General features: G+C 43.8%; 1 protein-coding gene across 6 annotated transcripts in view; it reads left to right on the forward strand.

Annotated features, from left to right (window-relative positions):
* The first annotated feature begins 445 nt into the window (after positions 1 to 445).
* LOC119176420 (uncharacterized) overlaps positions 446 to 13948 on the forward strand; it is a 36541-nt gene continuing 23038 nt past the window's right edge. For 3 of the 6 annotated variants that reach the window (XR_012886964.1, XR_012886967.1, XR_012886969.1), the window contains exons 1-6: positions 446 to 1036; positions 4751 to 4865; positions 4931 to 5212; positions 5309 to 5443; positions 5522 to 5644; positions 5710 to 5798. The gene's annotated coding sequence lies outside the window, so the exon portion shown is untranslated. The other 3 variants (XR_012886966.1, XR_012886968.1, XR_012886965.1) reach the window with 2 other exon arrangements.

Consider the following 13948-nt stretch of genomic DNA (forward strand, 5'->3'; position numbering starts at 1 on the left):
ACTGCACAGAACGTGCAGTCTACTTAATTCCACTGACGAGTGACTGGGTCTATGTTGCGCAAATGGGCTGATGTCTCAACTCGAGGCTTATGCTGCATAATTACTACTTCTCTAAAAAAGACGCTCGCCACCTTGCCTTACACTACAGGGACTCCGGCTGCGAATTCGCGTTGGAAAACACGAAGGTGGCGAGCAAAGTAAAACGCAAAGTAACCTGGGAAATTATAGAGGCAGTAGAAATTGTCGATAGAAAGGAAAAATGCATTAGTTGCCCATCGGTTGTTGTAGCTTCAAAAGAAAGTTTTTAGGTATTAAGACGTGACACGGTTACATTTTTTTCCCGAGCTTTTGTTCCTCGTGTATATAGCAAATTGGTTGCTGCTACATAAGGTGATCTTGGTTATTACCATTGCAATGGGCGCACATCATGTGTGAACAATGCATGCATCGTCTACTTAAGGTATTCTTTCCTGTAATAAAATTCAGTTTAAGTTCAGCGCTTGTGTTGTCTCTGTGTGTGTGTTCTTTGTGTAACCTGGTGTGTGCTGCCATATCTGCAATGTATTTTTTAAGGTAGCAGTGTTAAAAATAGATTCATTGCATTCCTAAGCACTATGACATTGTTTTTAGGGCGTGCGACACCAAGGTTTTTAGAGCAGTCAGCCAAAAAGATGAAATTTGTTTTTACAGTAGTTTCAGTAGATATCTATAAACTGTCTCATCAGACGTTTTGCAAACCAATCTACAACTTCCTCTTTGGAAATTTTTGTCTAAAAATAAAAAAATTAGACTTACTCTACGCAATAGTCACCAACATTTATATGGTCTCGTTGTCATAGACTGCATCGGCATATGTTGAAACTCTGGCTAGAGTTACCTGGATCACTTTGTATCACTTCACTCTTACGCATGTAGCAAGCATTCCCCAATTTGCTGTGCATTGCATTTGCCTTAGCATTGTCTTTTTAGCATCTCTTTATCAAGTGCCCAGGCTTTGCCAGCGTGGGTTTTGAAGAAGGCTAATGAAATTGAGCAGGTATGTGTGTGTATTTTTTACAGCGTAGAGTAGTACGAACGAAGAATGAGAGTTGGCAGAGTGCTCATGCTGAACCATATTGCAATATTGAGTTAGATGGATAGATGCATTGTCGGTACTCATGCTTTAGTACAAGAGAAATGAGAGGGCAAGGCAGTATCGCTAGTTTGAGGAGTTAAGTGCACATGACTGGATTGAAAGGACTGGGTTGATGGGTGTGTGGCTCCTGCTTTTTTTTTTGCATTTTTGAAAAAAAAAGAAGGTGATAATTACTGAGTCCTTGACAGTAATGTCGGCTCGTTTAGTAAAACAAAAAATTGAAATATTCTGTAACAGTTGAAACCTTGTGCAGCAGTACTATCTGTTTTTTTTTTTTCACGAGTTAGTAGGCAGGTGCTTTTCATTCATTGCCATTATGTTGATGCATCGTAGACTGCAGAAAGTAGGAGCTTTATATCTTTGAAGCTATTCAGGATCTTACTTGGAAATTTGTGTTTTGAAGTAATGTAGCACATTGGGCTAGTTTGAGCATACTTATGACAGTCGGTGCAAAAGAGGACACAGAATACAAAAAGTACTGAAGACATTTCCGTTTTGAATAAGAATGCTTTTGGCCAACACATCATGTAAATTTTTAAATGCAGCCTTTCTGGTGACCGAGAACCAAACATTATGCTAAGGGGTAAAATTAAATTTTTTATAAGACAAATACAGCATTACTGGAAAATATTGCGCACTAATTTTGCATAATAGTTTGTGTAATTTCTAGCTAAAAGTGCATTCGTGTATTTACTTCACTAGAAAGGAAAACATTTCCCTCACTTGTCATGTGCTGTAAGAGTAACTTTCTGATTATTTTGTTTTCAACCCATCTTTTCAACATTTTAGGCTTTGATTATAAGATATTTCAGGGTAACCTTAAAAATTTTTAGTGTAATCGATGAGATAGTTTTCAATAAAAAGTAGCAATTTTCGAAATTTTTTTTAAAACAACCGCAAGGAATGTCTCTTTTTATGCTTCAAAATGTGCACGACAAGCTCACGATGACCAATGGTTATGCTTCCATGTGCCTGAAAAGCACACTAATGGGAATATTTGCAATCACAGCTTATGAAAATGGCTCAAATTGAATATAGTTCATTGATGCAGCCATATGTGTTATTAAAATCGCATACATGAAGAATATATCATGGAAAACAGCATCCTCGTGGCTGTCGGGAGGTGCAGTTTTTGCGCCATTTTTTTAATGTCTTTGAGTGCTTTTGTTGCTACTGCTTATGGTAACAAAACTGTGACCTACATTTCATATAAAGCCAGCGGCCGTTATATAAGGCACAGCTGTGCTTGAGAGGGGATGCGGACACTGCTGTGGCTGTGGCTGTGTATTTGATAGCTTCAGTCATCGAGCTTTTTAAACATGCAAGATGGTCGCTTGAAAATGCACAACACGTGTAAACGAGTGTCTAAGTGTGTCGTAAGACCTGCAATGAGCACTCCGGCGAAAAGTGTAGCCGCTCAAAATGTGCTGCTCACAGTGGTTTTGGCTAAAAAGACACAAAAATTCTGGATTTAAAGCGCCATTATTATTATATTATTTTGAGGCACAGTGAATTGAAAAATTTCAGATTTTTAATCATTGAATGTGTAATTAAACCTAAGGTACTCTTTTTATTCCACGAACAAAGTGCGGCCACCGTGGTTGCTTGGCATAAGACGTTAGTCCTGACGTTTTGATAGGTTTCACCTATCATGTTTTTGTGCTTTAGACGCTTTGCAAACGCAACAATGCCCCAGTAGTGTCACTTGTAAAAATAGGCAAACATCTGGGCTGTTGCCCAGATCACGGCTAATCGATTTTCTGGGCTGCTGATGTAGAATGGTTTTGTATAATGTTCACGAAAATTAAACAGATATGTTGTGCCAGGTATAAATTTTTTGCCAATGCAGTGCCACTTCTGCGCAAGATTTAGATAATTGAAATTGGAATAGCAGGCAGGAACAGTGTCTGTGGTGGCATCAATGTGCTCCATGAACATATGCATGCACGTTTCTTCAAAGTCGGAATCATGATGGTCTAGCAGCAGTAGTGCTCACATTCATATCCCACACTGCTACTTGTTACTCAGGAAACTAGACATGCCTTTTGGTTGTCTTCTTGTAAAGGAGCGGCTCGTCATCGCACAAAACGTATTCGGCCATGTCGTTCACTCACACACTTCAGCTGATTCAAGAAATAACATAGTGGGTGCACAGGGATAACTGCAACCATCAGCTCATGTCATGCCAAACAAGGGTTTCATCACATGAACAATGCTCTTTTTGGCAAAGTTTCATCACGTTGTGACAGCCTTGGGTAGCGTGTGAAGCTGCTCCATAGTGTGGTGGCAAAATTTCATGGCCTTAAAGGACTCTGGTGTCGCTCTCCAGAGTGTCTATTATATATTAGGAATGAAATACAAACATCTGTTCTTTAGTCAATTTATCTTGCCATACCTCATTAACAGCCAAGTGGGACAGAAATTTTCTTGACTAAATTCATTTAGTGAGTAGTGTATACCACTAAATAAATCTTGGCAAGGCCACAAGGATTATTGTGGCGTACCTTTTTTTTAGCAAGCTTTAAAGAGCATCTAAGCAGATGATTCAAGCATGTGATGGTTGTCACTATTACGTTAGTGTAGTAGTGCTGCCTGCAAGATGTTTTACTGCCCCTTTTTGTGTGAAGTCTTACTAGGGAGCCAAGTGTTTTAGTTCATGCTCTCTTCACAAGTCATTTACTGGAAATGCTTGTTGTTGTTTTTTTAGCTTCGGTAATACTAGTAGCTATTGCTATGCTTTTCGTGATTCTACCACTCATATTTCAAACGAAAATTTTGCATGAATGCACTTTTATATCTATGCTATTTCGAGCTAGGCATTTCGTATGGTATAAAATGTTGTTACTGCTTGCCTCATGTAGTGGATGCATTTGGAGCCCAAGTAGCTGCCCATGATGCAGTGGTTTACTACAGGCCCATAGCCAGATCAAAAGCCTTAGCCCCCTCCTTTTTGAAATTATGACAAAGGTGTGTTTTATTGAAAATAAGTATAAAAATAGGTGTTTTTTTTTTATTTTTCAAGATCTTTGGCAAGTGCCCCCCACCTGAAGAAACATTCTGGCTACGGGCCTGACTACTGATATGCTTGTATGAGGGTTATTAACAGCACAGTGGATTAGTGCTCCACTTTACACACTGCTTTTCATTGCGCTTTTATCTAGGTAGCATTAAAAAGACGCCAGAGTTGTTCTTGGTTGTATCATGGATGACGGTCTTTTTGTTACCTGCCAGATTACAACCCTTGAAAATAAATGCAAACAGCAGAGTGCATAGGTACTGTTTGTATTTCTTTTTATCACGTTGGTACATGTCATTTGGCATATGGAATGGGTTAGGCCCGTAGCCAGAAATTTCTTCGATTTTTTTCGAAGGTGAAAAAGGGGGAGGGAGGAGGCACCTGTTGAAAATTTTAAAAACGACTTTTTTATTATTTTTTGTAAAACAGCCTCCTCAATCTGAAGTTTGGGGAAGGAAACCTAGCTCCCCCCATCCCTGGTTATACGCCTGGAACGAGTATTTCTGAGTAGCGATCACATTTGCTTTAAAGTGACTATGTCCAAACATGAAGCCTGCTGCTCAGCACACAGTTTTTTTTTTTTCATTTTTATTGACTAGTCCTGCTTGATTCTCCGACTGTCATACTGGGATGATTTTGACATGAAAGCAAAACCATCAACGTCCTCTAGCACAGATTGGCAGCATAATCTACTGATGGAAAAGCCATGTCAGTGTGAGTTTGCATCTCTTTTTTTTTTTCTGTTTGATTGTCAAGATTAACTCGTATTCAATTTGCAGCTGCTTCAGTGGGCGACCAGTGCCATCAGGAACCAAGCGGCCACTTGCACTTTATATTAATGACAGCTGGCAACATCAACATTGTTTACCCCTTGAGGAAAACGCCTCCTTTCACAGAGACATGCTTCCATTTTGGCCAGGAGAGTGCATCCTTGCCACCTGCAGTTGAAAGTGCTACATCTGAGCTGATGCAAGAAATACCACTTGTTTGCACTGACAGAATTCTTGATTCTCTGCAAGACGACGATTCACTTAGCCTTGCTTCGTTCAGAGACTTTATTGGTAAAGCTCAGATTCATATATTCACTCTCCTTTTTCCCCTACTGTTTCTTTGGTCTGTGCCACTACCAATCTCACTGCAAACATTTTTTCCTTCAGCTAGTGATGAAAGCTTCTGAGAGGATGTAGAAGAGCTTGAAAAATCTCTTGATGTATTGAAGAGTGTGGAGTCTGATCGGGCGACTGATTCTGCTGAAGAGTCTTGTTTGAGTTCACCTGACGACATGACATATGGTTAGAATCTTTTGTTCACCAATGTTTATTCTCTGTTAACTATTTTGTGCACATATACATTATATCTTGTTGTTGTAACATCTCTTGGTGATCCTTCTGACTGGCCTGAAAGGCAGTTTCTTGTTTCTGAGTCACTCAAGAGCTCAGAATCCGGTGAAAATTGCACTCTCTCCAATGCAGGTGGTAGTCCTGGTCTCAAGGGTAAGTCGTCATCTTGCAGTGTCATTGAAATAAGTCATTCCTTCACGTGTAATAATTATTTCTAGAGCTTACCATATGGGCTGCTGAGGTAGCTAAACTATTTGATGAATCTGGACGTCCCAAACAAAATCCACTCCACCCTGTTCATGCTGTGGTAAGTGTGGCAAACTTTTGCTGTAATTATGCATGGGTAGTGCATATTTTAAAGCTGTTTTGTTTTTGTGGTGATATATATGGTTTGTTATTTACGAAAACTGATGAAAACCTTCTTAACGACTTCACTGCGTTGTGGATCATTGGTGGTTCACGGCTTGTGCTTCTCCTGTGTGGTTGCGATGTTATGAGTATGGCTCTGCTTGTGGATGCATTAACTTCACCACACTTCGATCGCAGAGGTACGATTCTGGTTGCTAGAAGTTAAAAATGGCCAGAAGAATACTTTTCTGGTGTTAGATGGCAGGATCTACCGATAACCAACAGTGCATTCACTGAAAACGTTTTTATGCTGCGTGCGGTGTGACCGACTGGTGACCCATGCCAGCGCCTCCTCTATATTTTTAAGAGCCCGGGCGAACGCTGTCCTCTGGCCATCGAGCGCGCGCTCGGCCGCGCCTTCCCGTTATCACATGGCGGCGCTGTGCGAGTAGGCTACGGTATGCTGGCGCTAAACGGCCATGTCTAGTGCTAATCTCCTGAATTCATGTTTGTATCGGAATTTAAATGCATTCGCGCTTCTCACAAATTTTAACTGGTATTTATCCAAAATGCAGTCAATCTGGCTGTGATGGCGGTGGGAATAATGCAATAATGCTCTTAATTTTGATGGTATTCATGATTTATATTATATTTCAATTTCGCGCAACCACATGCTTCAAGTGCCCCGGCATGTCGTGTTTTTGCGTACCACTGTGCCAATTGAAGGAAAAAAAAAACAACACTGATGGGCTTTCGTTCCATGAAATACCAGCTGCCTCTAATGTACGGGGGAGGTGGCTCTCTGCGATCAGGCGGGACAATTGTCACTGTCGCAAATTACAGGCTGCTACTGCGTGCGATAAACTGAGACCTCACTCCGTTAACAACACCCACTTAATCTCTCTGAAAAAAATATATACAAAAAATGTGCAAAACAACTAGTAATAACTTCAAACTAAATTAAAATTAACCCACAAACAAACTCCCATACAGACTAAACTGTCCTAAAAATGCAAACTAAGCCTCACTAAGCTTACATTCCCACCACGCTACACGCTAAATTGTCCTAGTCAACATCAGACATCTTTAGCCTCATAGTTACCAAGCCGATTCGCAGCTCGTCAATGTCCGGAATCGGTAACGCTGATCATCTTGACGTCAATGTTTTGATTGGTTGTTTCCGGTATCTGTCGAAGATCTCGACGTTCTGTACGAACATTGTCGCTGCTGCTCTTGCCGACCTGGACGCCCGTCGCTAATGTCACCTGATGTCGGTGTTGATGTGGCGGAGGCCTCCTAAGTTAGGCCTAGTGGCCGCAGGTGATACCTATTGCTGTATGCTGACTTGGCCATTTGGGGACTGTCTTCAGCGGTTGGCCTCGAAGGGGGCTTGTGCCAGAATATTCGGTGCTTGCTGTAAGCAGCTACTGCATCCCGAGCAGCCTCCTTCGAAACGTGTCGAGGTCTCCGTCTTCTCGGGAGGGCCGCGTCACAGGTTGTCGAGGCACTGTTCTGCCGCTCCCGTTGCCACTGCGTTTGGTGGCGATGCGACCTTCTGCCAAGCCCACGTCGACAATCCCAGCTCGTCGCTGCTCGCGCGCCGATCGCCGCTGGGGTCACTCGCCTCGGGCCTCGCTGTACAGTGCGCGCGCTCGCTCCTTTTCTTGTCTTCTTTGAACTTCCTTGTCGTCTTTGTCTTCGACGGGCTCCTACTCATGACAGTTGTCTAATACAACTTCGAACTATACAAAAGTATGTAGCTCCCATTTCCAGCATGAGGACTTCACAGACAGAAATAAAAACGGCAGCTCTAAGTAGGCGAAACTGTGAGATTCGCATGCGCTTGAATAGCACGCGGGGTTTGTTTTCACAATAACTTTATTTTTCACCGTTCAAATGGTGCAATCAATGTAAACCATGACTTGCCGTGCATTGCTCTTGAAAACAAAAGCTCACGGGGTGCCCTATGCATTTACCTAAAATGAATTGAAGGCAAAAGAAATGTTCTACTTGTTTTTTTTTTTTTAGTCAGTACGTGTATTGTTACTCCCCGCCCCCACCGAAAGCGTTTTTTCTTATCTTACGTGGTGTTGCATTGACTCTATTATCGACCCACTTATGACGATGGCAGTGCAAAATGATCATGCTGAGTGATGATGTCATCATGTGTCGTCATATAACGTAACTTCGTGATGTAATTGAGACACCTTGATGAAGACACAAATTTTTGCGCACTGTGCAGTCATACATTGACGACAGCGCGTCATGATGATTTTTCGCATCACTCGTGTGAACGTTGCCGACACACACGATATATTTCCACGTTTAATGAGGCATGTAAGGCTTTCCCCTTATCTTTAATTTGGCATTGATATCTCTGTGCATGTTCGCAAAGCATCACGTTATTAAGTGACAGCGCTGACGGCAGGCTGCATTTTTTCATGCGTCTAGCATTTGCTCAAGGTCAATAGTGTGACGAACTCAACAGCATTTGTTCACATATATCGGGCAGTCTTACAAGAAGTGCACAGAAGAACTAGCTGTTTTTGTTTGTATTTCATGTCATCACAATAAAGCTGCTTTAGTCTATGAAACTATACAATCGCTTGGTGAAGTACCTGGTTTTTTGACGCACCACTTTTTGCTTCTGGGTGGCAACAAATGCACATGACAAAAGATTTGCGCAGGGAACTTGAGATCATGTACCTACATGGAAGCAGTGTTACATTTTATTTCGTGCTATTTAAGGCATGCACTCCACGCTTGCATGTAGTCTACGAGGCCAATAGGTGTCAGCGTACACCTGTGCTCTTAAGCACCCAAGCTTTCAGTATTAGCTACTGGCAAACAGGTCTTTGAGAAACTGACTCATAAACACTTAAAAACACACTATCAGACTAGCGAGCATAATGATGAAAGAACAATTTTACGAGCATCACTTGACCACGCTTTCATATCGGCGGAGCAGACGACGCGCGAACGCGCGCCTCGACAGCAATAGCCATGAACAGAACATGCCTTCAAAAAGAACTTGTTGTGAAGTGCAATGAGTGCTTCACTGTTTCTGTTTACAAACGTTTTGTTTATACTTCAATCAGTGCGAATACAATTGAAAACTCGACCATATAAAAGCTGCGAATGCAGATCCCACCTGCGTTTCAGCGAACGGCAACGCGGCAGCAACTCTACTCCGGTAGCAGCGCATTCTGGCTGAACGCCGCACTAAAGCCGACGGCTCGTTCCCATTGTACTTCGCTCCTTTGGCGTGCAAGGGTTCCTTTGGCGTGCAAGGATCGCTTCTTTGGCGTGCAAGGATTTTTGGCGTGCAAGGGTTCCTTTCATTATTGAACTTCGATGTTACTGCTGTATAATCACGAGGGGCATGCACTTTTGTCAAGTTCGCCAGCCTAGTGCAGTTTTCCAACAATACACGCACATTGGTTCATGCAAAGGTCTGTCAGAAATCACTATGTCGCCCAAACGGGCAAGTTCAAATTGATTCTGAAAGTTGAGTGGCTGGACTAACTACTAGAAAATGCTGGGTGCACGAGAAAGAAATTTAACATGTTAAAATCTACAATCCGAAGCGTCGATCACAGGTGATTGATTTGAATAGGCATGGTAACGAAAGAGTTGATTATTTTTGGACTTCGGTGCTTGAAATATCATAATGTTAAAAAGTAGAGGCAGTGTATGCCTGCTGCGAATTCGCGGACGCATTTGTTGTAACTTGTGCTCAGGATTCAATATTTAGTCAAATATTCCACACGATGTCACCAAATACATGTAGTGAATTGCAATATGTGCCTACAATACACTGTGTGTGTGCACTATTTGATCACACTATTCGGTGTCACCACGAATGCTAGCAGTATTGCTAGGTTTATGTAGGCATGTAGCTTTGAATATTTTGCCACATATATTAGGTGATTTTTAGGTGATGACGGCATGTGGATTTATGCAGGAAATAGACCATCATTCAGTGCTCGTTGTCTTTGTCTCCGACCCGAAAGACTCGAAAATCGCCACATTTCGCCACAGTTCGCCAAAATTTCAAGAGCCCTCTACTACAGTGGCCTTCATAACAGTATTATCAATTAGTGACATAAAAACCGAAAATTATTATTGTTAGTGTGTCCTTATGTACCTCAACATTATTTCACTCTCACCCACATATTACCCTCGTTGCCCAAGAATGGCTGGCCGAAAACTTCTACTACCACATTACCTTGAAACTGTAGCTAACTTGTTTTTTAGATTTAATGCCATTCGATTAGGATGTATTGGATGTCATTGAGAGGTAGTCCAACAAGCAGCCACATAACATGAAACACATTGGAGCCTCTTCTTGATGATTCTATTGCCAACATCTCTGTGAAGCACTTGATTATAGTGTGTGCTTGTTTGCAAAGTTGTATTGAATTTCTTTTTCTGCTGAGGGCTGCTTTGCTGGGTAATTTTAGAAATAGAACACTTGCAAAAGTACTAGTTCCTAGAAACTGACAAACGTGTTTTTTTATTTTTATCTGAGATATGCTTGCAGTACATCAAATCAGTGCCACATTCTGAAGTACTGTTACGAAGGCGCGACGCCAACACGGTCCCGAAAGCACCACTGCTCCGAACTCCACCGACACTGTCATCAGCCGTTTGGTAGCACAGGTTTTTCGGCTCGCGACTGCTTCTGTGCAGAGCTGCTAGATGAGCGGACGAGACGACGGTGAGTTAAGGCAAGGTTTATGTATAGCATAGAAATAGAGGCGTTACAAATTCAGCACTGGGGCTGACAGTTTAGGGACTCGAAGAGCCGAGATGTCTTCTCTCGCACTCTGTTACGAGGTTACGATGGGCGCCACGAAACTCGCCGCTGCCAAGGACATCGCGCGCGCTGACTGCGAAGGGGCTCCAGCCGACGAGAGGCTTTTCAGACACATAGGTCAGCTGCTGACGACGCCCCGCAGGGCTTTTTTTTATAGGCACCGTGTGGATCTTTTGCGTAACCAAATGTCCAACCAGAAGAGCCGCTGGCCGTGATGTCAGAATCCTCTAATGGGGCCCGCCGCTGCGCATGGTTGCACCAAGGACGAGGGATGTTGCCACACATTGCGTAAGACTCGCCAGAATGGAAGGCGCTTATTGCTTCAACGGGCTGAGGGAGCTCGCAGTGCATTGCATGACAGACCTCCACTGCCGCTTGATGACGTCGTTGAGTTGTTCGCATCAGGCGAGCTCGATTGCTGGCCTTGAAACAGATTGCCTTTTTCAGAGGCATTGACGTTCGGTGTCGACAAGCAGGCGTAACAGCACCCCCGCCGCCAGACAATGCGCCGGAAAGACGAGCTGCTTCCATGTGGCTCGGATGTCGGGCGCGCTCTTCTGCCAGGTTCCTCCAGGTTCGCCTCCTGGGTCATGGGGAGAATGCAGCTCCAGACTCCATTCCTTGAACACATCCCATTCTTGAGGACGGATCTCAGCTCCACTGGCTTGACGCCACAACTTGCCGCCCAGCTTCGCTCGTCTCTTTTGACGATATTTGGTCTCGGCACTTGTCGATGGTTCTTCAACTTGTCAAGAACGGTTCAACAACAGACAACACACGACACAAGCAAGTGCCCTCGGTCACCCGACAGAACACCAGACAAAGTATAGTACAACATATACCTAGCTACGTGTCTATCGGAATTTCGTTTCCTCTATATCAAGAGGCACATGTGGGACACAAGACTCTTAAAATGAGAACTCAAGTTTTTACACGTACAATAACGTAACGAAATAGAATACAACATAAAGTTGGCCCATTGAGATCACTCTGGATGAGAGCGCTCAGCTAAGACCGTGATGAAGACAAAATTTTGCCCCGACTGGCCAGCGAAGGACCGAAAGGTGGAGAAGGTACTAACTAAAACGCATGTCTCAATGCGTCTGCATTAGCGTTTAGCTTTCCTTTTTCGTAGCGAACGTCGAATTTGTGCTGTTGGAGTATCATGCTCCACCTCAGTAACCGGCCACTTTTAGGCGACATGTTATTTAACCAGGTTAGAGGCCAGTGGTTCGTTTCGACCACAAAACTCGAACCGGAGACATAACAGGCTAGCTTTTGCACAGGGGAACAACGATGCGGCTTGCTACGGATTGGCTCCTCACAAGTTAGCTCGATATCGTGTTCAATCACGTGTTTTCGGACCGTCCCGGAAACACGACGGTCCAAAAACACGTCTTTAAACTCGGAAGCAATCCTTTTTAAGTCCTCCTTCTGGACTTCACTTAACCTAGGCTCTAGGTTCAACTGCTCCAAGATTACCTCCGATCCCCTTTCAATTACATCACTAGAACTCAAAATTTCTGCTCCCTCTTCCTCTGAAGCATCCAACAGCAGACTTGCGACCGCTTGACTTTGAACGTATGGTTTCATCAAGTTACTCTGGTAAATTTTGTTCAGCCGCCTTTCTAATTTCACTTCATAATTGGTATCAGAAAGCTTTGAAAATACTTTGGCGGGCCCTTCCCAATAAACCTCAAGCTTGTTCTTTTTGGACGACCGCAGCAGCATTACCTGACTACCTACTTCAAAAGCGCACTTCTTCGCCGATTTGTTGTAGTACTCCTTCGACAACACTTGTGCAGCCTTCATGTGGCTTTCCACAAGATCCTTCGTTTTGCCAAGCCTGAGAAGGAGGTCTAAGGAGGTCTAGAATGTACCCCACTACATTAGGGTCCTCATCGAATCCCTCCCAGGACTCGCGTAGCAATGGTGTTCTAAAACTTCTGCTATAAACAAGCTCTGCAGGGCTAAAGCCAATGCTCTCATGAGGAGCTGATCTCAAAGCGATCATAGCGGGAGGAATACACTCTTCCCAGTCGCATTTGTGCTCGTAGCAAAGAGCTCTCAGTATCCGTTTCAGAACGGAATGCATACGCTCTACCAGGTTAGATTGCGAGTGATGGATCGAGGTGTGCACTACTTTTATTCCACATTTATTAAAAAGGTAGAGTTAAGGCAGCTGGTGAATACACTACCATTGTCGCATTGGATTTCAGAAGGAAATTCGACGCGTGCAAATATAGATAGCAGTGCGTCCACGACCTGAGGGGAATTAAGCTCCTTAAGTGGTATCGATTCCGGAAATTTTGTGGCTACACAGAGGGCCGTCAGGGTGTACCAACAACCTTGCCTTGATTCTGGCAATGGCCCGACGATATCAATTACTAGGCGCCGAAAAGGTTCTGTGATAATTGGCACAAGCTTCATGGGTGTCTTCCACTTTTTTTGTGGATTTCCCCGCTCTCTGACAAGTGTCGCATGAGCGTACAAAATCTTCGATATCCATCCAGCATTTCGGCCAATAAAACTCAAGGAAAACTCTAGCCTTGGTCTTTTTTATGTCGAGATGCCCTGCCCACGCGTTTTTATGCGCCAGTTCTAATAGTTGGTGACGATACTTTTGTGGCACCAAGAGCTGATCGTACTTGCGACCTTGCGCATTTGTGTAGCTCTGATACAGGAGCTCTGCTTTCTCAAAAAAGGAAACATCCTTTTTCTTTTTTCGCAAGTTTACGCTTTCCATTAGCGCTTTAATCGAGCGGTCTTCACGCTGCTCTCGAATGAGCGTTTTTCGGTCAATCCTCGACAGCTCCGCTAAAGGCGAGAGTGTCAACCCTCTCGCTCTGACTCAATGGCGTCACGTCGTCTCCTCCGCCGACGCAGACCGCGCCAGTCGCTTCGGCTATGGGCCGCTCGAGTGACTGCTCAAATGACTCGCACGGAGGATTTCCTGTCTGAGGTTCCATTGACTCGCCGCCAAAGCCACACAGACCAGCAGCTTTTGCACTTGGTGCTTCGCCAGATTGAACAAGATCAAGGTCCTGCGAAAGCTTCCGCGCTTGCGATCGCGTGAGGGCCATGTACGCTAAGTTAGAGAAGAACTATTTACCCTGCTCTTCAAGAAGCTGCTCTGAGTTATTAGAAAATAGATAAGAAAAACGATCGGGAAGCGCGGCAGACACAGCCGCTTCGGTGCGAAGCTAACCAAACGGGCCTTCAATGCCAACCATAGCGATTGGTAAGCAAGCACTCTGCTCCTTGGCAAGTTGCCTGATCCACGCGCATTC

This window comes from Rhipicephalus microplus, chromosome X (assembly GCF_043290135.1).
Source record: "Rhipicephalus microplus isolate Deutch F79 chromosome X, USDA_Rmic, whole genome shotgun sequence".
In the NCBI taxonomy this organism is placed as follows: domain Eukaryota; kingdom Metazoa; phylum Arthropoda; class Arachnida; order Ixodida; family Ixodidae; genus Rhipicephalus; species Rhipicephalus microplus.